At 43.4% G+C, this 25,926-nt stretch overlaps 1 protein-coding gene and 1 long non-coding RNA gene across 2 annotated transcripts in view; both read right to left on the bottom strand.

Annotated features, from left to right (window-relative positions):
* The window catches only part of myorg (myogenesis regulating glycosidase (putative)), a 105,882-nt gene extending 93,888 nt beyond the window's left edge, over positions 1–11,994 (bottom strand). Inside the window, exon 1 of the mRNA XM_034167089.1 lies at positions 11,917–11,994. The gene's annotated coding sequence lies outside the window, so the exon portion shown is untranslated. The remainder of the gene's footprint in view (positions 1–11,916) is intronic.
* Positions 11,995–15,420: 3,426 nt separating this feature from the next.
* LOC117507259 lies at positions 15,421–18,382 on the bottom strand. Its single transcript, XR_004559658.1, has 3 exons — positions 18,222–18,382; positions 16,288–16,398; positions 15,421–16,178 (listed from the first exon to the last, which is right to left on the bottom strand). It is a non-coding gene; the product is annotated as an uncharacterized LOC117507259 (long non-coding RNA).
* Positions 18,383–25,926: the final 7,544 nt, after the last annotated feature.

The raw sequence follows: 25,926 nt of genomic DNA, 5'->3' as shown, positions 1-25,926 counted from the left end.
GGAAAGAACAAATGGGACAATTAAAAGTAAGCTCAGAAAATGTATGGAGGAAACAGGAAAAAACTGGGTTTATTGTTTAGATTTAGTGAAACTGTACATGCATATAACACCCAGCTCAGAGACTGGCCTTACGCCATTCGAAATTTTGTATGGCAGGCTCTACAGAATACCAGATTTACAGAAGATAGCTGGGCCTGATAGTGAGGATGAGGAATTAGTTGATTACATGAGACGAGTATTGTCCATAAGAATGTTATACATTCTAACACGATACCAGACGCTCCTGTTTCTGTGCAGGACCCTGAGGGTCAGATCCAGATCGGCGACTGGGTGCTGATAAAGACTATTAAGAGGAAGAAGTGGTCATCTCCAAGGTGGGAAGGTCCATTCCAAGTGCTGCTGACCACCCCCACTGCCGTGATAATTGCAGAAATGTCATCTTGGGTGCATCTATCCCACTGTAAAAGACAAAGATACCTGAAAGATCCCGAGAAAACAAGGGGAGCGACATGTAACAGTGACGGCTGATGGCCTATAGGCCCAGTAACGGCTGGAAGTGCGTCACAACAGAGACAGAGAGTGACCAGGAGTGAACAAAGACAAAGACCAGAGGTTGAAGCAGGTGCCAGGGTCCCAAAGCAGACGAGTAACCAGTTGTGACCGAGGAAAGGCCTGTCAACTTGAACCAGGATAACAAGCAGATGTACTACAAGCCTGAAATAAGAGCACTGACGTGACCAGACCAGGAGAAAAGAAGCAGACGAAACTGCATCTTTGAGAATGGGAGACAATCCTGTTCTATTCCTGTGCACCTGTGTTTAAAGAAAATGTCAAGAACAGGGCACAGGACAGAGTACATGACACATTATTTTAATTCCACTTGCAACATGCTTTACACATACTGATGATAGAACAGATTTATGCACTACAGCTGAAGGGAGCTAACATAAAAAGAGTTCCAGATTCCCTCAGTCCCTTGCTGAACAGAAATGAGACTGAACTGTCACCTTCAGCCCCTAAGCCCACACAAACTGAACCTTTTGAACTGTCACCAAAGAAAGAAGACATCTTCAAGACCAGAACTGTTGTCTCTCTCTATGTCCCTAGGAAAAAAAAAAGAAGAGAAAACCTCATGACAGGGGGATTGTGAACAGGTTGTTCAAAATACTGTTTTAGCTATGGAGAGCTTTGCTGCCAGAGCAGGCTGCAAATTACGCACCCTGATAATGATTTTGACAATTATTGCTGTGATTGTGGCGTTTACTGTGTGGTGGTATGAAAAAATATATGAACCACGTTACAATTCAGACCAGAAGGAAGTGATACATTTATTCAAATTTGGTCACAAGCATCTTTACTAACTATATGCATGTGTCTTCTCAAAAACAGCAGAAAAACTTTGCAATAACAGATTATTGGACAACGCAACCTGCTGAATGATAGTCAATATAGGTTAAGGTGCAATAGAAGCGATTAATAAACACATAAAGTTTGTGTCGTTTGTGGAGTTCCTCAGGGTTCTGTGTAGGCACCAAAGTTATAAGTTATGCATATTGTATATCAATGATTTATGTAAAGTCTCAGATCTGTTTAGAGCGAATTTGCAGATGATACGAACTTATTTTGTTCAGAAGATAATTCGTAACGATTATTACATGATCTGGGATTGAAGATGATACAGTTGAAGAGTTGGTTCAATTCGATATGAACAAACTGTCAATAAGTTGGTCTAAAAAACTAAAATAATGTTATTTGGAAACTATAAAAAGGATGAACAAATACAGTTAAACATACAGGGAGTAAATGTAGAACCTGTTAGAGAGAACAAGTCATTAGGGGTGGTCATCGATGTCAGGATCAACTAGACAGCACATATCCAACATACTAAGGCTGTATATGTCCAATATGGCGGCGCGCGTAGTCGCAGCGGCTTTGTGTTCTTTGGCTCAGAGTTTTGTTTTTCCATCCTGCCTGGTTAAAAACATTTATAACCGGCTGGACGTTTTATCTATTGGACAACGGATTAAGGGAAGCGTGTCGTACGAGTTTCTCCGTGTCCACAACATTCCGGATGACACTGCACAGACACCGGGCTCTCCGTGGATTACGATCCCAGTATCGAGGAGCCGACGACGGCGTAGTGAACACAAACAGAAGAGGGGATGCCGGGGTGGTGTGCTACTGAGGCTACGGAAGCGGCCACATAGACCATCGCTCCCAAGCATTTTTCTCTCAAATGTACGGTCTCTTACAAACAAATTGGACGAGTGGAAGCTGCGGATTGCAACCGATAAGGCTATCCGGGACTGCTTCACTCTGCTGCTCACGGAGACGTGGTTAAATCCACTTATACCGGATACGGCTATCGAGCTAGCAGGTTATACAGTACACCGGCAAGGCAGGTCAGAAAGCTCCGGAAAGAAAAGAGGAGGGGGGCTGTGCATTTATGTTAATAACAGCTGGTGCACGAATTCTACAGTAGTCACTAGACATTGCTCTCCAGACGTGGAGTTCATGACGATTAAATGCAGACCCTTCTACCTCCCGCGGGAGTTAAATGCTGTGCTGCTTACTGCCGTGTATGTAGCACCCGACGCTAATGCTAACTCTGCCCTGGGGCATTTGCACGACAGCATTAGCGACAAACAGAACAGATACCCTGAGGCTGTTCATATCATTTCTGGGGACTTTAATCATGCAGATCTTAAAGTAGTTCTCCCCACTACCGCCCAGTGGCACTAACACCAGTTATTATGAAGTGCTTTGAGAAACTGGTGTGGAGTCATATCATATCCTGCCTGCCAGCTGATTTGGACCCTTTTCAATTTGCTTATAAAGCAAAGAGATCTACGGAGGATGCTGTTTCTACAGCACTTCATGCCCCGCTGACCCACTTGGAACAACGAGGGAGCTACGCAAGAATGCTCTTTGTGGATTTCAGCTCAGCGTTTAACACCATCCTTCCACAACGTCTGGTGTCCAAGCTGGCAGACCTTGGACTCCCTCCACTCACCTGCAGCTGGATATTGGACTTTTTGACAGACCGCTCCCAGAGGGTCAGGCTGGGTTCCAACATCACCACTGCTCTTTGTCTTAGCACCAGCTCACCACAGGGCTGTGTGCTTAGCCCGCTCCTCTACACTCTTTACACCTATGACTGTGTCCCTACCCACCCTAGTAATAAGATAATAAAGTTCGCAGATGACACGACAGTAGTCGGACTCATCTCAGACGACATAGGAGAGCTAGCCTACAGGGACGAGGTGGAGCGGCTGGCAGAGTGGTGTTCAGTCAACAACCTGCTCCTTAACACAACAAAAACAAAGGAGCTTGTTGTTGACTTTAGAAGGAACAAGTCTGACATCCAACCACTTTTTATCGGGGGGATCTGTGTGGAGCGGGTGCCGGTGTTCAGGTTTCTCGGCATTGAGCTGGAGAACAGCCAGACATGGCACGCCAACACCAAGGAGCTGCTGAAGAAGGCGCAGCAGAGACTGTACTTTTTGAGAATTCTCAGGAGGAACAGTCTTCCTCAGAATCTGCTTCTCGCCTTCTATCACTGCTCCATAGAGAGTGTGCTCACATATAGACTGTGTGTTTGGTATGGCAGCTGCACATCCTCAGAGAAGAAGGTGCTACATAGGGTCGTTAGGGCAGCAGAGAAGATCATAGGCTGCCCCCTCCCCACACTGGAAGACATTTACACATCCAGATGCTGCAGGAAGGCAACAGATATTTCAAAGGACGTCTCACACCCTGGACATTGTCAGTTTCAGCTCATGCCATCAGGCAGGAGATACAGAATATTACAAACCAGAACAAACCGTCTAAAAAATAGTCTTTATCCAAAGGCAATCATGGCACTTAACTCTTCAAGGTGAAATAGTATGTTCAGTATGCAGTACATCTGGTGGCAGTCTTTTTCACCCAGTGCAACCTGTGACCGTACCATTCCTGTCCATAAACAGTGCAATTCGTTTTATATTTTTTCTTTTTAGATGTTTTATTCCTGTTCATAGTCAGTGCAATATGTTTTTATGTTTTTAAACTATTTATTACTCTTAACTCACGAGCCGAAGCACTTTCAATTTCGTTGTGACTTTGTAAAAAGTAACAATGACAATAAAGACTATCTGCTTGGTCTAAAAAAGTAACCATTACTGACTGCCACAATTTTTTTCCTGATTTCTTATAGTGTTTCTTAAAGCCAGAAAGTTGCCATTTGAAATGACTTTAGTTTTGTGTCATGTCTGTGATCCACTTTTTTTCTACAAAATTAAACAACTGAATGAACATCCTCCGAGACCGGTGATTCCATAATTATTGCCAGGGGTTGTAGTCAAGAGAAAGCACTACATACTCTGTGTTGCACACTGATTGCGCCTTACTTGACTTATGGTGCTGAAGTATAGGGCAATAACTACAACACTGCAGTACAACCATTATTCAACCTTAGAGACAGAAAAAAAAACGAAAGAGGATTAAGAATAATTCATAATGCAGGTTATTGGGATCATACCAATCCACTGTTTATTAATCAAAGATTTTGAAACTCAATGACATGATTTAATTTAAGACTGTTCAACTGACACAGAAATGGTGTTCTACGGGTATGTATCTGATGGAAACCACTGAATTGACTTACTACGTGTTATGATTTGTTGTATGATTCCTCTTGCTTGATCAATGGCTCAACGGATGATTTCCACCACAGTTGATGGCTTATTGCTGGACCATTACTATGTTGCGTTATTGCTATTGGAGACTGAATTATGTCACCCCGTCCCGACAGGGAAAACTGGTGGTTAAGTACACTGTTTGTAAGTTTTTGATATTTCTACGATAATGTTAGGCGTGTAGATATTAAATTCGATAAACAGGGGGGAAGAATGACAGGGTTTTTCCTCTATATTGTCAATATATGTATTATCAAATATTAATGTCTTCACTTTGATGTACTCTCAGTAATCATGTCTTTGATTCTGTTCTCTATTTTTCATATATACGTATATGCATGTGTGAAAGTTCATGTACCATTATTCCTTTAAATAATTACTTAGTGTCAAAAGCAATCATATACGCTGAATGGCTCAAGTGATCATTAAGACTGTCAAACAAGAAAAGTGAGCAGATGATCTTTGACCATTCAATGTGCAGATTGTTTTGCCAGAATGTCCAGACTGGTTGGCTAGGGTCATGTTTGGCTAATCGCAGATGTGTACTTTTGATTAATGGTTCAGCCTTGAAGAAGAGCATTGTAACTGGAACACGGTTCAAGGGCTGGACATTGTTATGGAAACTTAGGAGACTGAGGACTTAAAAGCCATAACAGTTTTCATATCAATGCGAGACCAGACTTTGTGTCTTTCCATTGTTTTGTGATATTGTCACTCCTATATGCTGTATGTAACAATATTCAATAAAAAGGAGAGGCAAATGGGCGGGACCTTTAGGATGGACGACAGTTCTTTCTGAAGGAGCTTCTCATTGGTCCTCTCCTGTACAGGACAAAGAAATTCAGTGTCTCTTGCGTGATCATTTCTGTGTGTGTAAACTGAGTTCAGGTCCAACTTTGAACAACTCTGACAATGCCCTAATGGCCCAGTCACACAACGATTCCTGAACGAAGGGAAAAAAGTTAAAAAAAAAAATTCACAATTCATTGAGAAAAGGTGGACGAAAGAGCTTTATCACCGAATACCCTGCGAAGCAAGAGCGCAATAGGGACAAAAGAGGAACATAACAAAACCAAAGCTAATGATCTTCACGCTTTAAATGAAACGCGCCTGGAGCCACAGCTGGAGCAGTGCGTGTCTGCATGTCTGAGTTCCAGGACTCTGCGCTGGGACAAAGCTCATAGCGCCTGAGTCCTGGAGAAACTGCAAACAGAAGCTGTGGAGATCTGTGTGCACATCGGTGGGCCCACCTGCTCTGGTTCCTCGTCCAGAACAAAAGAGGGAACTTCTTCATCATCAGAATCCACGCTGTCTGATGACATGCTGTGTGCGCCGTCTTGCTCCAATTAAAAAAAAAAAAACTCTGGTGTGCCGTGGTCACTGCTGTATCACTGTATTACGTTACCATATATATACTGATTTATAACAGAAAACTGTCAAAAGGGTGAATAAATATAAGTGTAAAGATGACTGAATATATTAGAGCAGTAAATTGATCAGTCTGTGTGAACACACACTGACTCACGTGCGGTTATTTCCACCAGCTGTAGCTGATCCACAATGTGAATTCTGCCTTCCAGAACAGCTCTTTATATAATCATTTGAATTACCTACCTGTTGCCACATGTACAGAAGGGCTGGATTGTCATTCCTACACTCATATTGTTATATAAGTGTAGGAGCAACTACATTGCTCTGTTTGTAACTAGGGATCAATGTAGTGTATTCTATCCGATGTCAAGAAAACTGTAATGAACACTACATAGGTGAGATGAAGCAACCTTTACACAAAAGGCTATACGAGCACCGCAGAGAGGGCGCCAGTGGACCTCAGTCTGCAGTTCATCTCCACCTTAAAGATACTAATCACACGTTTGAGGACAAGGAAGTTAAAATCTTAGCCAGAGAGAAGAAATGGTTTGAGAGAGGGGTGAAAGAGGTATTCTATGTGACAGTTGAAACCCAGCCTTAACCGGGGAAGGGGTCTGAGACACGCTTTGTCCCCTGTTTACAATGGGGTACTCAGATCAAAGCAGTTTCAGTCTTTTGTTCATGGTAATGAGTCATTCACACCATCAGGACAGGCATCAGTCCCATTGTTAGGAGGGACAGCTACCCTGTCATTAGGAGGGTGCTAACTAGAGCACAATAGGTGCTAATTAAAGCAATTGCTTAGTCACTAGCCAATAGCAGTCTGCCTTTTGGTAGGAGGCGTCTGGATGAAAACCTGCTCCAGAGCGCTCTTGACCTCAGACTGGGGCAATGGTTCATCTTTCAGCAGGACAATGACCCTAAGCACACAGCCAAAATATCAAAGGAGTGGCTTCAGGACAACTCTGTGAATGTCCTTGAGTGATCCAGGCAGACCCCAGACCTGAATCCGATTGAACATCTCTGGAGAGATCTGAAAATGGCTCTGCACTGGCACTCCCCATCCAACCTGAGGTGCTGCAAAGAGGAATGGACAAAACTGCCCAGTTTTTCAGAAGAACTTTGTGACTGCATGTGTAGTTGGGCTCTGTTCCATGGAGTGGTGCAGAGAGGAGGAGGAGGAGACGGACAGAGCCAGATGTGTGGCTTCATGCGGCTCTCGTCTCGCGCATTTTCCCAAACATCAGGCACATGCAGCAGGTGGAACACCTGCAGGAGCGCACTGAAGAGCACTGAAATTAGTCTTTTAGCCAACTTGGTGTCAGCAATCACACTGAATGCGGTGCAGCAGGGTTTGTGTGCGCGCTTCTTCCTCCGCTGGACTGGAGGAGGTGCAGAGATGTCTGGCTGCACATGAGTCTCCTCTCGCTCCTCTGGTTGCTCAGACTCGTTCTCCCGCTCATCGGTTACAACAGCAGGTGGAACAGGAACAGGAACGTCCTGAGGAGCTTCAGCAGGAACTGTGGAACGACACTTGGAGCCAAGTTTAATTGTGTGCACGTGACAGAAAACTGATTCGTCGTGGCGCGCAGTGAAATGTGACGCCACATTACAAGTCGTGTCAAAACTTGACAGTTTCTGTGTCACTTCGTAATAACACGTGACAGTTTGGGCTCCAAGAACCATCACAGGAACCACTACGAACGTTGTCACGTTCTATTAAGGATCACTACTCATCAAGACGGATCAATACAGTCAGTTTCGACCTCCACGTGAGATGAAATGAGGGTGGTGTGTGACATTTGTGGAAGATTTTTTGACAGGCAAAAACATGCTCCACGAATATCAAGAATATCACGCACCAACACGCATTATTAAGAAACCTATTCAGATGCGTTAAGTCACATTAAGAATGTCAGGAATGTGTCACGTATGACAGAAAAATGACATTCGTAACGCGTCTTGGTTATGTGTAAACGCACCTTTACTGAAGATGGAAATAAAATCTCAAAAAGCCATTTCAGACCTTTATTGCTTATTGGATCAACAATCTAAATTAATAAGACTAATGCAACCCTACTTGTTGAAACAAATGAAACAAAGGATGTTACAAAGTCAAAGTCTGTAATTTTGTGTTATGTGGCTCAAACAGAGGTGACCTATGTGGTGAGGGAGGCTATCTTAGGATTTGATGAGGTGAGTAATGACAGGTGAGCACGAGCTATTACAATTTATGTTTTGGGACTGCTGCGTAAATAAATACAAGTTGAGTTGGAAGGTGGTAGTTCAGAAGTATGACTGAGCCTCTGTGATGGTAACAGATCTTAATGAGGTGTGGATCCAGATGAAAACCATGAAAACCTGAAACCATGTTCATCCACTGTTATGCACACAAACTGAACCTTGATCTTCTTACATTCAGTAAAATGTAGGCCTGAAACATATTTTAAAATAAATGGGGATTTATGATGTTCTCAATAAGTCGACCAAACACACCGGGTAATGCAAAGAAGCGACAGTTACCAGGAGCAGCTCCCTCAACATGGAGCGCAAATTCTTGACCAGTGCAGACAGTCAGAATGTCCCACTCTGATGTGTGTGCTGTGTTTAGGACTACAAATGAAAATCTTGCTGATTAGGATAATGAAACCCGAATGCTCGCCAAATACGGTCTCTGGCTGTCAACAGTGTCAACCTGTTTTTCATAATGGCAGATGAAGGCTTTTTTCTTTTCTTTTTTTTAACTTAAACAATGACTCGTTCGTGTGCTGCACAATAAATGTTTTTTAACTGTGCACAAATCTGTGACGCAACTGGAGCTGTGGAATGTCAAAGGCAAGAGTTTGATTCTAGCTGAAATGTGTCAAACACAGCGTTCAAAGTCCACACTCAATGAGATGAGAGCAACAGAGTGTTGCATTACATGCTAGACAATGTTCGTGTTTGACTAAAACGTGAGATTTGATCATTTCGGTGAGCTAGCTACAGTGGGGAATTAAGTATTTGATCCCCTAGAAAAACAGAGCTTAGCAATTGGTACAGAAGCATTTGTCTGCCATTACAGAGGTCAGACGTTTCCTGTAGTTCTTGGAGATTGACAGTCATATTGTGTTTCTTCCACTTTCTAATAAATAATCATAACAGTTGTTGTCTTCTACCAAGCTGCTTGCCTGTTGTCCTGTAGTCCATCCCAGCCTTGTGCAGGTCTACAGTTTTGTCCCTGGTGTTCTTAGACAGCTCTTTGGTCTTGGCTATGGTGGACAGGTTGGAGTGTGATTGATTGAGTGTGTGAACAGGTGTCTTTTATACAGGTAACAAGTTCAAACAGGTGCAATTAATACAGGTAAAGAGTGCAGAATAAGAGGGCTTCTTAAAGCAAAATTAACAGGTCTGTGTGAGCCAGAATTCTTGCTGGTTGGTAGGTGATCAAATACTTATTTTATGCAACAAAATGCAAATTAATTATTTAAAAGTCATACAATGTGATTTTCTGGATTTTTTTAGATTCTGTCTCTCACAGTTGAAGTATACCTATGATAAAAGAATTACAGACCTCTCCATTCTTTGTAGGTGGGAAAACCTGCAAAACTGACAGGGGGTCAAATACTTATTTTTCCCACTGTAGCTTTCCTTGGTTTAGTCGACTGCACAAAATTTTATGAAATGTGACACAAAATACATAAAGCACTTGTTTTTGTTAGAAAGTGGTTAATGTGCTTTGTTTCAGTGCAGAAGTTTCCCGGTTCAAATCCCACCTCTGTCACATTTCTCCATGTAATGTGGAGTTGCATCAGGAAGGGCACCCGGCATAAAACCTGTGCCAATTAAACATGCAGATCCGCCTTGGATCTGCTGTGGCGACCCCGAGTGCAAACAAGGGAGCAGCCGAAGGAACTCTTGATTTTGTTAGACTAAAGGCTGTTTTTTATTTATTTATTTTGGATTGTGCACTGGAGTTCACATTTCCTCAGCCTTTGGTCATGAGGATTGGATACAGACAGCTCATAAGGCGACAAAGTATATTATGGTAAATGGACTGCATTTATACAGCGCTTTTCCATCTGCATCAGATGCTCAAAGCGCTTTAAAATAATGTCACATTCACTCTAATGTGAAGGTGCTGCCATACAAGGTACTCACTACACACTGGGAGCAACTAGGGGATTAAGGACCTTGCCCAAGGGCCCTTAGTGATTTTCCGGTCAGGCTGGGATTTGAACTGAGAATCCTCGCACACATCAAGGAGGCTTCCAGGGGATCAAGAAGCCCGTACATACATCGAGCTGGGCTTCAAGCGGATCCCCGAGCCTGACCAGCAAAGGATTGCATGGTCATTCCCAAGAGGACAGCAGAACCAGCGGGGACAATAATATTGATGAGACACAGGTCCTGGACATCATTCAGCAGGTCAGCAAGTGGCTGTCCACACATTTCTTCATGTATTTTTTACTAATTATTTATTTTATATTATTGTTTACTAAGGATGTCTCGATCCAGATATTTTGGCTTCTGATCCAATCCAATACGATCTGATACCTATTTTGAAAGCATTAAAAAAAAAAAAAACACAACCATTATTACTTAACAGTTTTTATTTTGCTTGAAGATGACCAACAATACTGCTGGGCTTTTGTAACAAACAGCTTCTGAGTTATTTTGCTTGTATCAAGTACATCTGAGCCTGCACAAGTTCAAGACTTGGAAGAAACTATTTTAAATTTTGCGAACAGTTATTGTGTGGATCTAAAAACTGGAGCTACAATTTGCCAGAAGGTACATCAAAGATGCAAGCCTAGATTTTATGTTTTGGTACACTTGTTGTTGGGTCAGTGACTGAAGTTTCTTCTCTTGAACACTAGATGGCACACCCACTCTGAATACATGTTTTCAGGACAGAGGCATTTCCTCATTTCCAAAACGCAACACAAGGCAGAAACAGCCAGTCCTGAAAAAAAGAGCAATATTCTCTCTCCCTCTCCAAGCCCTGATGAGGCAGCAGCTTGTGTCCTGCTGTACATCTGGAAACGTGAGTGCCGTTTGTTTTTCATGTATCCTTTTGAGAACAAAGTACATTTTTGCAATGCCAAAAAAAAACTAAAAGTATGCAGGAGTGCTACATATGTACATACAACTGTAAGCAAGACTAGGAACGCAACCATATGTCATTATACACCAGCCTACATAGGGACTATACCAAAACTGCGCAATTTTCCAGCGTACTCCATACGCATCACAATGTAACTGCTTGCAAGCCCGGTGTGAAAGGGGCTTCTAACAGCCAGCTGACAGCTCTCACTGTCTGGAATAATGAGATTTATACACCAAGCTGACCTGAAATGAACCATCGCACATTAAATTATCTTTATTGACGAGTCTGACCCCTTTGAAAAGTGACCAAATTACATGGTGTTGTTTGGCCGATATTTCCATCGGCCAAAATGGCCACCAGAGGGCGTTGGGGTAAAGTCCGCGCCAAACCGTATCTTTAAAACACGCTGGATATTTGCCGCCTGTTTTTAACCTCGTCAAAAAGTTCACGTCAGTGTTTTTTTTTTTATGTGAATTTGAATATTATTTCTGCAAATTGAATTTAGTGGTTCAAAATGAAGGCGTATTCATTTAACGGCGCTATCTACTTGGAATATTTGACTTACTGCACAGAGACGAGCAATAATAACCGCACATTTATCAGTGACTGTGTGGTAAACATTGGAGAACATTGCTGATTTTGTTACTTAGAGCTTTAGAACGCTGTGGTTTCACTTGCGGTAGGCTACAGGAAAGTTAACAGCCTAAAAGAACAACAAACAGAAACAACCAAGGCATTATCTTCTCCTTTTAAGCTTCGATAAATCGCACGTTTGCTTACCGATCTGCAGCGATCCCTCTCAAGTAGCTGTTTGTCACAGAAAAAGTACATGTTGCAAAATGATCCTTGAAAGCGCCCACTGAATCATGGGAAATGTAGTCTAGTGTGAACAGAGCACACATACACATTTGTTCCGTGCAGAAATAACGTAAAGTTGAAAGTTTAAGGGCAACATTGAGGGTTTTTTTAAGACTTCGAAAATAAAGTTGTAATTTCATGAAAAAAAAACGTAATTTTGTGAGGAAAAAACTCGTAATATTACGAGAATAAAGTCATATGTTATATATAATATATAATAATAAGATATAATATGAGATATACTTTATTGATCTCACAGTGGAGAAATTATGACGAGTATTTTCTCATAAAATTACCACTTTATTCATATGTAATATATAATAACAATAATAATAATAATAATAATAATAATAATATGGCGAGTATTCCTCATAAAATTACGACTTATTCTAGTAATATTATGACTATATTCTCGAAGTCTAAAAAGAAATCAGCGTGGCCCTTAAATGCCATCATAGCCTTTTGCCCTTTCTTGACAAGATAAAAAAGTATAGCCCCTGTTTGCAAACATTCAGCAGCTTTAATGGAAACTGAAGAATTGTATGAGCATGTGGAAAATATGAAGAGCAACAAGAAGTCCAGCTGTTGTAAACTTTTAAATACTTGGTAGGAACCTTGAAAGACACTTCCAGTAATTTATGCAAACTAACACCTTTTTTGGGGGGGGGAGGGGGGGGCATTTTTGTTTACAAGCAGTTCACTGATAACGACTGCCCTTTGTCCTGTAGTTGTTGGCTGAGAATGAAGTCAAAGGCCAGCAGAATAACGCCCTGACCCAAGGGCGTCCATCATAAGAACTGAAAGCCTATTATAATGCAATATTATAGTGTCATATGTTATCCAAGCTCCTTTGTCTGACATTTTATCCACAAAACAATAATGTACAATAATGACTCGTAAATTAAACTGTTCTTGCATAAACAATCTGTCTGAAACAGGGATACCAAATTTGGGGCAAGCAGGCCACATGAGGCCACCACCGCTTTTTTTTTTTTTTTTTGGCCCACCATGGCAACAAGATCTCTGCTGTTCAGCAGATCTAATAGTGTTTTTATTGTGTTTGAAATCTTATTTAGAAAGTTAGTTAGAAAGTTAAGATACCAAGTGAGCCCAGTAAATAAAGTAACATTAAGGACCTCACCCAAGGGCCTTTAGTGATTTTCCAGTCTGGCTGGGCTTTGAACAAAGGAGCCGCTGGTTTTAAGCCTACCATTTAACCACTAGACCATTCCTCACCCAGACATCAGTGAACACTGGCACTATTGTGTGAGAGTGTGAATGTGTTTGCCTGTGACACTGCGCTAGACTGGAGTCCTGTCCAAGGTGTACCCCGCCTTTTGCCCAGTGACCACTGGAATGGGCTCCAACTCCCCCTTGATCTTTAATTGGAATAAGGGGGTATAGAAAATGAATGAATGAATGAATAGTCAGCAGGGCCACAAGAACTATGAGGAGAAGAAAAGATGCAAATTAGCTGGAAAATACTTCAGAATAATTAAATGAGACACTACCGAGAGTCCGAGCAACCACGGCAGCTTAGTGGGTAGCACTGTTGCCTCATAACAAGAAGGTCATGTGATTGATTACCACCTGTGCCCTTTCTGTGTGGAGTTTGCATGTTCTCCCCGTGTTTGCGTGAGTTCTGGGTGCCACGGCTTCCTCCCACATTTAACAACATGCAGGTTAGGTGAATTGGAATCTTTAACTTGTCCATAGGTGTGAATGTGTTTGTTGGTCTATATGTGGCCCTGCAACAGACTGACGTCCTGTCCACTGTGTACCCTGCCTCACGTCCTATGACTGCTGGGGTAGGTTCCAACCCCCGTGACCCTTAAGTGGAGGAAGTGGGTATGGAAAATGGATGGATGGACAACCAAGAATCCATTATCCTACAGTGCCACCATATTCCAGAACTGCAACCAGAAGTACAAGTTGTTCAGTTCTCAGAGACATGGCCAAGGTAAGGACAGCTGAAATAGGACCACCACTGAACAACACTCACAAACTGAAACATCACGATTGGACCAAGAAATATCTGAAGACAGATTTATCAAAGGTTCTATGTTAAGAAGAAATGAGAGTGACTTTTGATAGACCAGATGTGAGAGAACAAGGAATGGAAAAATAATATTATAGCTCTATTTAACTTTCCTAAAGACTGATTTAACTGGAAAAATTAATTCGTTGTATATTTCTGTTGGTCGATAAGAATTATACTCTGCACACTGCTGCACAGTAGGGGGCAGCATGCACCTCTCAATTGCAATCTGCCAGATAAAAACAGTGACACGAGTAGTTTTGAAGCAGTGTTTCAAGTTCACCCATGTTATTTTACACTCCCAATAAAAAGTTGTACCATTATCAGACACATGTATCAACCCTTTGATTTGGTTTTACTTTTCAGTTACATTCTGTTGTGTAGTTCAGCTCAGATTGTGTTGTTTTCCTTTTCATGCCTGTTGTTGTGTGTTGGGGGGGTGTGGCTGGACATTTTGGTGTTCTTTTCTTTTCTTTGCTCTCCAGGTGGTATGAAAACTGATTTGTCTGTGGAGAAGGTGCTGGCTGAAGAGTCCTTCACCCTCATCAGCGTTATGTGCAGCACCTGTGGATGGTGCTCAAGCGCAACCTTAAAGACTTTCAGCTGAAGCAGATAATGAGATGGTGTTCTGCATTTAAGCCATGTGTGATTCAAGCAGAATTGCCGGGAACTCGACCTTGTGATGTTCGTTTGTGAGACGCTGAGGACCGCGCCTGGTATTGACACATCGTGCCTGTGAAGGAAGAAGGGTGAGGGACACATGCTGTCAGCACACATCTGAGGTGATTACTTGTTTGACTAATTGTTGATAGTAACTTGGTATTTTGTTACGCTGTAGATTTGAATTGTGATGAGAATTGTGCAGCTCGCTTCTCACTGCCGTGGCGTGCGGAGTGGTAATCCTCCACCTGTTGTGAGAAGCTGCTCATTTACATAAAGCTTAAATACAGACCTGAATGTGTTGCTGATGGTGTGTGTCTTTTGAAGGATATTGGTTGTAGCTGCTGACTTACCTCACCTTTTCTATCCTTCGCAGAGAGTCTGTTTGTCGTGTCCACCTGGGGGGTGTTTGGCGGTAAAGTGAGTCCAGAAGCGCCGGGCTTCGATCCTTTTAGGCGCTGGAGAGCGTGCCAGCCTTCACTCCACCAGACTGATGCATCTTTTGTTCATACACTTTGTTATGCACCAGAGGGTGGAAAAAATAAATTGTTTTGTTATTGGAACCGCTTTCTGGTTATTTTAGCGCTGTGTTCCGTCAGACGCAGGTCCGCTCCTCAACCCGCGTCGACACGTAACACCTGTAGTTCAAACATTGTTTCAAACGTGTTAAACCTTTTCAAAGCAGTGTTTCATGTTATCTATCAGTAATTTGCATTAGCATCAAAACCCCACAGCCATTTATCTTGAAATTCCCCAAATACTGGGCATCATGTTTCTTGCCATTGTTTCAAGCTTAATTCCATCCATTAACTAACACTAAATTGCTTTTAGGATTGATCTGGTGCATCAAAGCTCAACACAAACCCAATCAGTTCATCCTCAGTATGTGTGCTTCTAAATTTGTTGAGCTTCAAGATGTTAGGATTTTTTGTTTTCGAGTTATCACCTGCACAAGCTGGCTGGGATGGACTAAATTACTCATCTACATTTTTGCTGTCCAAGCCCTATAGGGAGTATACGCTGTTATTAGCACAGGGGAAAAGCTGAAATGAACTGTATTCCCATTGTCATTAACCATTCCACATGTGGCAGATTATGCCTCTTGGATGAAGACTAATGAGCTATATATCGTTTAGCCACCACAGGACCCTTAAGGAAAGAGTTTTGCTGCTGATTCAGTCCTGAAGTGTAAAGGTGTCCATGCTGTAAGAGGAGCGATAATGGTGGTGACACAGTGCAGCAAACAGTTGCATTAATCATTCTTACGCCATGTCTCACTGGGTTAATTAGGAGAGAATTAAACAATAGTGAAGTTAATGATCCCCAGTTTTGCCACCTGGGGACCCCTGGAAGGACTTCTGTCCCTCCCACGGTGAAAGTCATTGCCCTAATAGTCTAACGAAGGCATTCAGACACAAACTCCGGGTGGATGATGTAGTGTCCGGCCTGGTAGGGTTTCACCACCTGGAAGCAGCTGTTGCACCCACTGGTGAAAAAAAACATTTGAAGAAAAAAATGAATGCCTGTTGAGGGCACAAGATGGAAGTGTGTGAGGTATCAAAGCAATAACTCTGTACATATAATTGAGTATAGACCTAGAATCCAGGGTGGTATTCGATGCAGACCTCTGGTATTGTGTTGGTGGACAACGGCGTTGTGCTGCTGGAATCCCAGTCTGGGCTCGAGCCTGTGTGCCTTGGTTTTGCCTGCTGGAAATGATACAAGTACAAATTCATGATTACATACCTTTGATTTTAAATAGTGTTTTTTTTTAATACAATGTTTATGTTAGCTACTTGCCTGGCTGTGTTATATTAATAGTGTTGCATCTTAATAAATGTCTGTGTAAATTAATGTCTACTCATGAACTGAAAAGTAAACTACTGAGCCATGCTCAGACAACTTCATTGGTAACCTTGACGTGTACACTTGGCAGCTCAACTGTCTTACATCGCCCTCTGCTGGACTCTTATGAGCATAACACCCAAGGACTCATGTAGACATGCAAACATAATATCTATGATACCCATGGAGCTGTATATAAGAACTAGAGAGCGCAGTAGTGTTGAGCCGTGTGCCGAGAAGGAGGCATGATCGCCATTTTAATTTAATTCAAGTTAGTGATTTGCGTGCATAGAAGTTCACTTAGTCTCATCAAGAAACAAGTGGAATATGCCGAAAAGCTGCGCATGTTGGCAAAGCCACAAACGGAGGAACAAGGGAGACAATATTTCCTTCCATAAGTAAGTGGTTTTGGTTATTCTTGTCACTTTGTCCGTGATATTTCGATGATAAATAGCTGTATGTCTCCTGCTGTGCCTGTGTCGCCTGATGACACGGACCATTAACTCTTCACTTATGTCTAGTTGATATTTTCCACTGCTAGACCAATGTCTAGTTAAAATATGTGTCGTTAGTGATTAAAATTGTTCAACAAGACTGGGGATTTTTTTTTTAAATTTGCACCTTAAAATAATGCGATTATAATGACCCGCGCTGTACCGCTCACAGTCACACCCACACATAGAGATATGTACACACCACTGACTTCATGAATGAAACTCGGTCAATAAAGGATAATTGTGTAAAAATATTATATATAAATATATTGTTATGGTTGTAGGAGCCGCGCTGCGTTGAACAGCAGCAGCTCAGCCTATAGCAGCGTAGCTTAACAGCGCAGATCCGTGTAACTTTCAACACTAATATTTGGGAGTGTGTGAGTGTCAGAGTAAGTTTAATACTTTCCTGACATAATTTAATATAAATTAATTTTACTGGCTCGATATCCAGGTCAAAATGGTATTTTAACATATTTTGCGAGCATTTTTCTGAGTGTGTTCAGTCGAGAATCTCCATTGAAAATGCATTAACATCCGGGTACTTCGTCAATATTTTGCCCGGTTAGGAGACGTCATGTCACTGTTCATGAAGGGACGTTTTCATTTAGTGTGCAGCATTGGGACTGCGCTCTCTAGTACTCATATACAGCTCCATGATGATACCACATCTCCTCCCCCTTAAGTTAACAACTTATACCTGTTCACATTTAAATATTACTTTTGTTAATAACTTTTTAAATAACATTTTAAAGTATGTTTGATTTAGTTTACTGTGCATATTTTTTTGAAGTATTTTGGATTTTGTAGTTACTACACAATCTGCACTCTCTTTATATGTTGGCTATTATGGGGTGGTGGTGGGGTTTTTGCAAATGTTCAAATGCACTCAAATGTCGAAGAAATGTTTTATTGATATAAAGTGTGAGCTTAAACGGTGTGTCTATGCTGTGGTTTGTGTAGGCTTTGGACAGACGAGGCAGGGTGCTGATGCGTAGGGGGGCCTCCAAGTCCATTTTGCTTGGGGCCCCTAAATGCCTTGAAATGGCCCTTTAAACAACAACAGTATGAATGCAGCCTTGTGATGCACGTTTCCCGAGTAAAACATTCTGTACTGCCGCCATAGACTCATTGTTCAATGATGTAAGGGGTCAGAGGCCACATGAAAAGGTCAGAAGTCAGTCCCTCACCTGAGTTGCTGTGATGATCGATGGACATTCCTCTGATAATCAATGTGAGGGCGTCTGAGCAAAGAGACTTTCCTGCAAGTATACAATCAGTCAACATCAGCACAGCGCTAAGCTCCCGGAGACCCACACACACACACTGATCACTCACTACCTTGGTGGATTCCTCACAGTTACAGCAGGAAGAGGTTCAGCCGCCTGCAGTGTCTGCAGAACGCCAGCAGGGGGCAGAGCATGTCCTGTGGAGAGGTTGATGGAAGGCATGTGTTTGTCCACATCCACACAGCTGTTTGGAACAGCTGCAACTGGACTTTGGAATGTTATGTGTTTGACAGGGGGAAGAAAGGCTGAACGGTCACTGTGCACAGGAGGACAGGACTGTGGGAGTGTGCACGATGACCTGTGAGTGCACTGAACACTCCGAGGAAACAGAAAGTCCTGCAAACAACAGTACAAACACAAGTCAACAAATACAAGAGAACACTGTTTCTGTTTACGTCCGTCTTTCCTGTGCATGTGCACAGACTGGTATGTAGAAAACCCCAGACTCCAAGCAGGTGCAGTGAGAAAACACACTGGAAGATGACTTCAGACGATTTGTCAATTCTTGATCCCAAAGATCGAAAGCGATATTCTGAGAAATTAAAGCTTGGAGATGATGACAGTGTGATATTGTCAGACCCATACAGCGTGAATGGCTGTTCCCTTTCGTTTAGTTAACATATTTGTTACAATGCTTTTTACTGTTGTTGTCTTTTACTCTTTTAATCCTTTCCAGCCCAGGCAAAATTAGAATCTTTTTTTTACACATTTTACAAACTTCATGTCTTGACAGTAGCAAGGCTCCCATTTTGACTTAAATAGGAATTGGTCGGTAATTCACGCAGATACAGTTTGTCCACAGTAGGTTCTGTGATGAAGGATATGTGCACAACTTAATCAGACAGTTTCACCGTGCAGCAAAGTACAGAAGAGTTGGGAGGGAGAGGATTAATTATGTCTTTTAATTGTGCTTTTAATCTTTTAATTTATTTTAATTTGTTTTTGGGTTGTTTGTTTGAAGCACCTTGGGGCAACGCTGTTGTGTTGGCGCTCTACAAACGGAATAAATTGAAATTGACTGATTATGCTTGTACAACAGAACTCAGACTCCAGAAAAAAAATTTAATTGTTAAATGGTCTGCTTTTATGAACAAACAAAAGTAATTTCTGGGATTATTCCAATATCACTACATTTGAACAGCACAAAACTCGGCATTTGAAGTAAGTTTAACAACCCAAGCACTCATTTATGGTGTCATCAAAACCACCTATGGACATAATTTTAACAAGCTTGAATAAACGTCAACTTGTTCACCACAGCAGTAGCATAAAGCACTGCAATCTGCAGAATAAGTATGTATTTATTTCTCAGTTCATTTTACCCAGAATGCATTGCATCCAACTTGAAGTGGTGGTCAGGCTAGTCCGACAATTGGCCCGGCTATGAATTGGACCGTAAACTGGGCTCCATGTTGGAGAGGGAATTGCCACTCCTAAACAACCAATAGGAGAGCAGTGCTCGCACCACAGCAGAAGTGAGGCTGACATCAGCCAATCACAGGCTAAGAAAGAGAGGCCAGTATCTGGCCCAATTCAGAGCCGGTGTTCTGTCAAGCAGAGGTGCCTCACGTAACTGCACATGCATGCACTGAAAAAATTACTTGATGAAGTTCGCTTATTTTGATGGGCAAGTAAATGTATAAAAATCCCAGAAGAAGACCGTAGAGCATGTCCATAACTAATGTAAGCGCTAATCAATGTAGCAGGCGATGCTACAAGTTTACAAAGCCACATGCTGAGTAAAATAAAGCCTTTTAAGAGAAAGGGTCTGTGCTGATCATCTGAAACGGACTTGTGCATTTAAAGTGAAGCAGTGTGTTTCTATATATATTTTTTTAAAATGTCGTTTGCTCCACTGGCTGTTCACCTCCGCACATGAAGCACACTTCTCCATGGTGGGCAGAGAAAAACAAAATGCGCATGCGCAGTTGCACATCGAGCAAGTTGCATCACCTCCACATGTGCAACTGCGCGACGCACCTCATCTCGACGGGTGACGTCTTCAAATCTGGGTAGAGCGATGTGCGCATGCGCACACATGCGCAGTAGCGCGACGCACCTCATCTCGATGTTCACCTCATCTCGACGGGACACCTGTTGTCGGGCTATGGCCAGACTTAAAACGGGAGGGGTGACCATTATCATTAGTGCTTGCGCCCCCTGGTGGTGTGAAGCTGAATAGCCACGACGACACAGACAAGTTTCCACACACACACACACACATTCAAATAGCTGCATGCATTTACAGATCTAACGTGGCAGGACTGCAGCAAAAGTCACGTGTAAGAACACAGCCAAAATACATATACACACACACACAGATTTGTTTTTTTGTTTTTTTTTACATATTTGTGGATCTGGTTACACATGCACAGATCGAAATACACATTTGATCTGGTTACACACACAGATTTTTTTTTTTTTTTTAACATATTTGTAGATCTGGTTACACACAGGTTTTTATTTTAACTCATTTGTAAATCTGGTTACATACACAGAAATTTAAATACAGATTTTTTTTTTTACACATTTGTGGATGTGGTTACACACGCACAGATCGAAATAGATATTTGCAAATACTTTTGCTACAATAATGACCCTGTGATCCTCACCCGGTGGTACTATCCACTGAATTATCTAAAACATTGAAAAATAGAGCAGAGGTTGAAAAATACACAACTTCTCCTTTAATGGAATTGGCCAAGTAATATGAGCTATGCGTTGTGCAGCAGCGCAAAGCTTGCTCATGGTACAGGGAGTCCCACACAGGAAGTGCCAAATTTTGAGTCCACAGTGAAACAGGAAATGCCCAATGTTGAACACTTCTTGGATCCCATGACACGAGCTCTCATGGTATCTAGCGGGAATTTGGTGGTAAGTTGAGACTGAAAAAGGAAGTGCCAAATTTTGTGTCCACAGTGAAACAGGAAACATAAAATATTGAACAGTTCCTAGATCCCACAAGACAAGATCTCATGGGATCTTGTGGGTATTCACTGGCAAGTTGAAAGTGAAACAGGAACAGTGTTGTATAGTAACGATGTAAAAATACTTCACTACTGTACTTAAGTACGTTTTGGGAGACTTTGTACTTTATTTGAGTTTTTTAAATTCAGCTTACTTTCACTTTTACTTCACTACATTTCCGACCTTAATTGCATACTTCTACTCTGATACATTTTATATTCACCCTATCGTTACTCGTTACAAAAAAAAATGAACACACACGAAAAAAGTCGTGTTTTCACCCAGAGACACCACTGATTACTAGTGACTACAATGAAGTCAGGCCCATACATGTCAACCTATACAGATTTTCCGAGTTTCAGAGTCATATGGACATACAAATAAAGTCTTACGAATATTCAGGGTTTGGTCTGCAGCGGGTCTGTAATCATCTGCAGAGCGACTCCACTTTGATGCGTGAGCCATTGAAGCAATGCTTCGAACCACTGGCTCGTGGTTCTTCTTATTCTTCTTGGTTGTCGGCAGGCTAGACACGGTCAGTGCATTGCTGCCCCCCTCAGGTCATAAGACACAGAACATCTATTTAATGTCAATGAGATAGACACAACACCCCTATATTTTCCAATACAAGCCACAGTTTTTAAAAAAACAAACCACCAAATTCGCTCTTTCCTTTGGGGAGGCTCCATGCCCCAGTAATGTCCTCAAAGAAAAGGTACTGCAACTCAGATCTACCAAACCGCGAAACATGACCCTTCTATCCTCTGCATACAAAGGGCAGTGTATTAGCACATGAAGAACACATTCAGTGACACCGCAAAAAATGACAGCAACCGTCCAGATGTTTCCCAAGCACATACAGCCCACTGTTTAATCCACAATGACCCAGTCTAAGCCTTGCCAACTTCACATCATCGTGACGTGAGGCACCCAGTGACACTGCTCTACTTTTGAAACAATAGTGTGAAGGTGTCTACCCTTGGTCTCAGTATCCCAAATGTGCTGCCACTGCTGGTGTATACTACCATTAACAAAACCACGGCACTCCATTCTACTAAAAGGAATGTGAAACAGGATGGTGTCAGTCCTTAAGCCGGCCTTAGCAGCAGCATCAGCCATTTCATTCCCATGAATTCCCACGTGGGCTGGGACCCACAGAAACCCTACACAACACCCAGCCTCCCCAAGTTTAAACAGCAATATCAAAATTTCACTAACCACATCTGCTCTGGCCATGCACCCTCCACCCACTAAAGACACCAGTGAAGACAGAGAGTCAGAACAAATTACAACACTTTTAAGTCCAGCGTCCTCTACCCACCACAGTGCCCAGAGGATCGCAAACAACTCAGCGGGAAACACAGAAATGCCGTCAGCTAAACGGTGACACTTACTGAACCCAAATTGAGGAACATAAACACCAAAACCCACTCGTCTAGTTGCTGGATTTCTCGAACCATCTGTGTAAATCTGGGAAATGCCTCTCCACACAGTCCTGAGATGGACATTTGCATAAGTCGCCAGACTTCCTTTAAAATCTTTATGCAACTCTGTCAATGACAAATCAACATCTGGCACAGGCCACAGCCAAGGTGGAGTTACTGTCCAGACCACTGGAGGAGCAACACTACTATTACCAAAATTAAGCCCCTATAATCGACCTTTTAGTGAAAACAGAAAACAGCTGCCGTTGCGTGTATCTGTGACACCTCCAAACTCCCAACTGTCATCCAGCACAGAAGAGGACGAAAGCGCCGTTCCAGCCCCCTTTAATTTCACTATATAGTTTAATCCCAGTTTTATATGTCTCAGATTTAAAGGGGTTTCCCCCGACTAGACCAATAGTGCAGGAAGTGAAGTAGTTTTAAAAGCTCCAACACACAATCTCAACGCTTTAGCTTGAACAATGTCAAGTTTTCCCAATAAAGACTTTGCAGCAGACCCATATACCACACAGCCATAATCAAACACAGACCTAATTAAAGCTTTATAAATAGTCAACATCACGGTGCATTCAGCCCCCCATGTTGTTCCAGTCAGACACCTCATAACGTTAATCACTTTAGCACTCTTATCTACAATTTTCTGTATATGATCTTTATACATAAGTCGCTCATCCAGCACTACTCCAAGGAACTTGAACGATTTAACCCTTTCAATATGTTCACCGTACAGTGTAAGAGGTTGCTCACAACCACGCTTCTTCCTACCAAAAACCACAAACTTAGTTTTGGAAGCAGACAATTGAAATCCCCATCTGTCAGCCCAGCCCTGAACCTTATCTAATGCACACTGCATTTGACTAAATAGTTATGTAACATTACTGCCCCTTTTCCAAAGGGCCCCATCATCCGCAAATAAAGATCTGCCAAAGCGCTGCCGGACCACTGCCACGGTTCTTCGCACCCCTGGGTGGCAGGAGAGCTTAGAACCATGACAGAAGTCCAGGACGGCAGCTCTGGCCTCTGGTGGGACGTACAGTCTGTTTTTCGGGCCGTCCCCGGGTCCGGGTTCCGTGCCAGGGCCTCCCGGACGGTCTTCTCCACGTCCCAGGTGAGGGTGGTCACGACAGTGGACTCGGGGATGATGGTTTCCGGTGGATCCGACAGCTCGGTCTTGACTTCCTCCTCATGCACCCGGGACAGGGCGTCGGATCGTTGATTCTTGGTCCCGGGGCAGTATGTGATCTGGAAGTCAAAACGCCCGAAGAACAGTGACCAGCGGGCTTGCCTGGGGTTCAGATGCTTAGCGGTCCGGATATATTCCAGGTTCAGATGGTCCATGAAAACCGTAAATGGCACCGCAGCTCCCTCCAACAGGTGTCTCCACTCCTCAAGGGCCTCTTTCACCGCCAGAAGTTCCCGATTGCCGACGTCATAGATCCTTTCAGCCGGGGTCAACCTGCGGGAAAAATAGACACAAGGATGGAGGACCTTGTCGGACTGAGTCAGAGGCATCCACGTCAACCACAAACTGGCGATTGGGATCGGGCTGCACCAGAACTGGTGCAGTCGAGAACCAGCGTTTCAATTCCCTAAACGCGGCTTTGCACCGATCCGACCAGGTGAAGGGGACTTTAGTGGAGGTTAGGGCCGTCAGGGGGCTAACTACCTAGCTATAGCCCTTTATGAACCTCCGGTAGAAATTTGCAAAGCCGAGGAACTGCTGCAATTTCCTATGGCTTGTCGGTTGGGGCCAATCTCTCACCGCCGCAACCTTGGCCGGATCAGGGGCGACGGAGTTGGAGGAGATTATGAACCCCAGGAAGGACAAAGAAGTGCAGTGGAACTCGCACTTCTCGCCCTTCACAAACAGCCGGTTCTCTAACAACCGCTGCAGGATCTGACGTACATGCTGCACATGAGTCTCAGGATCCGGGGAGAAGATGAGAATATCGTCAAGGTATACAAAGACAAACCGATGCAGGAAGTCCCGCAAGACATCATTAACCAATGCTTGACCAACGGCATGACCAGGTACTCAAAATGACCTAACGGGGTGTTAAATGCCGTCTTCCACTCGTCTCCCTCCCGGATCCGAACCAGGTGATAAGCATTCCTAAGATCCAGTTTTGTGAAAATTTGGGCTCCATGCAGGGGCGTGACACTGAATCTAACAGAGGTAACGGGTATCACTTGCGAACCGTGATCTCGTTCAGCCCTCTGTAATCAATGCATGGACGGAGTGCGCTGTCTTTCTTGCCCACAAAAAAGAAACCAGCACCCATCGGGGAGGTGGAGTTCCGGATCAACCCGGCAGCTAACGAGTCCCGAATGTAGGTCTCCATTGATTCGCGTTCCAGACGTGAGAGGTTGTACAGCCTGCTGGACGGGTACTCAGCGCCCGGTATCAAATCAATGGCACAATCATACGGATGGTGCGGGGGCAGCGTGAGTGCCAGATCCTTGCTGAAGACATCAGCAAGGTCATGGTACTCGGCTGGCACCGCCGCCAGATTGGGGGGACTAGAACCTCCTCCTTAGCTGTCACACCAGGTGGAACCGAGGATCCTAAACACTCCCGGTGGCAGGTTTCGCTCCACTGCGTCACAACCCCAGACGGCCAATCAATCCGGGGATTGTGCTTTAACATCCATGGAAAGCCCAAAATCACTCGGGAGGTAGAAGGTGTCACATAAAACACAATCTCCTCCCTGTGATTCCCAGACACAACCAATGTCACTGGCTGTGTCTGGTGTGTGATTAATGGGAGATGGGTGCCATCTAGTGCCCGTACCGACAATGGTGACGGTAAGGCCACTAGAGGGAGCCCAACTTCCTTTGCCCATCTGCTGTCCAGCAGATTCCCCTCCGACCCCGTGTCCACCAGTGCTGGGGCGTGAAGGGTTAGATCTCCACTCAGGATCGTAACTGGGATGCGTGCGGATTTACGGGGTTTCCCCGCGTGAGTATTATGGCCCACCCTTAGCCCAGTCTCTAAGGGCGAGTGTTGCTGTTTTGACCGTTTGGGGCAGTTTTTCTGCGTGTGCTCAGTTGAGCTGCAGTGAAAACACTCCCCACGGGCCAGCCTCCTTTGTCTCTGATCTGATTTTCTTTTGGCCCTGCTCGTTTCCCTAGCAACGTCAGCAGGGGGAGCTGTCATCACGTGGAGTGCCCTGGCTGTGGAGCGTGGGGAAGAC

This window comes from Thalassophryne amazonica, chromosome 3 (genome assembly GCF_902500255.1).
Source record: "Thalassophryne amazonica chromosome 3, fThaAma1.1, whole genome shotgun sequence".
Lineage (NCBI taxonomy): Eukaryota > Metazoa > Chordata > Actinopteri > Batrachoidiformes > Batrachoididae > Thalassophryne > Thalassophryne amazonica.
Note: the sequence above shows the minus strand (reverse complement) of the source record. Positions and strands in the feature narration are given on the sequence as shown.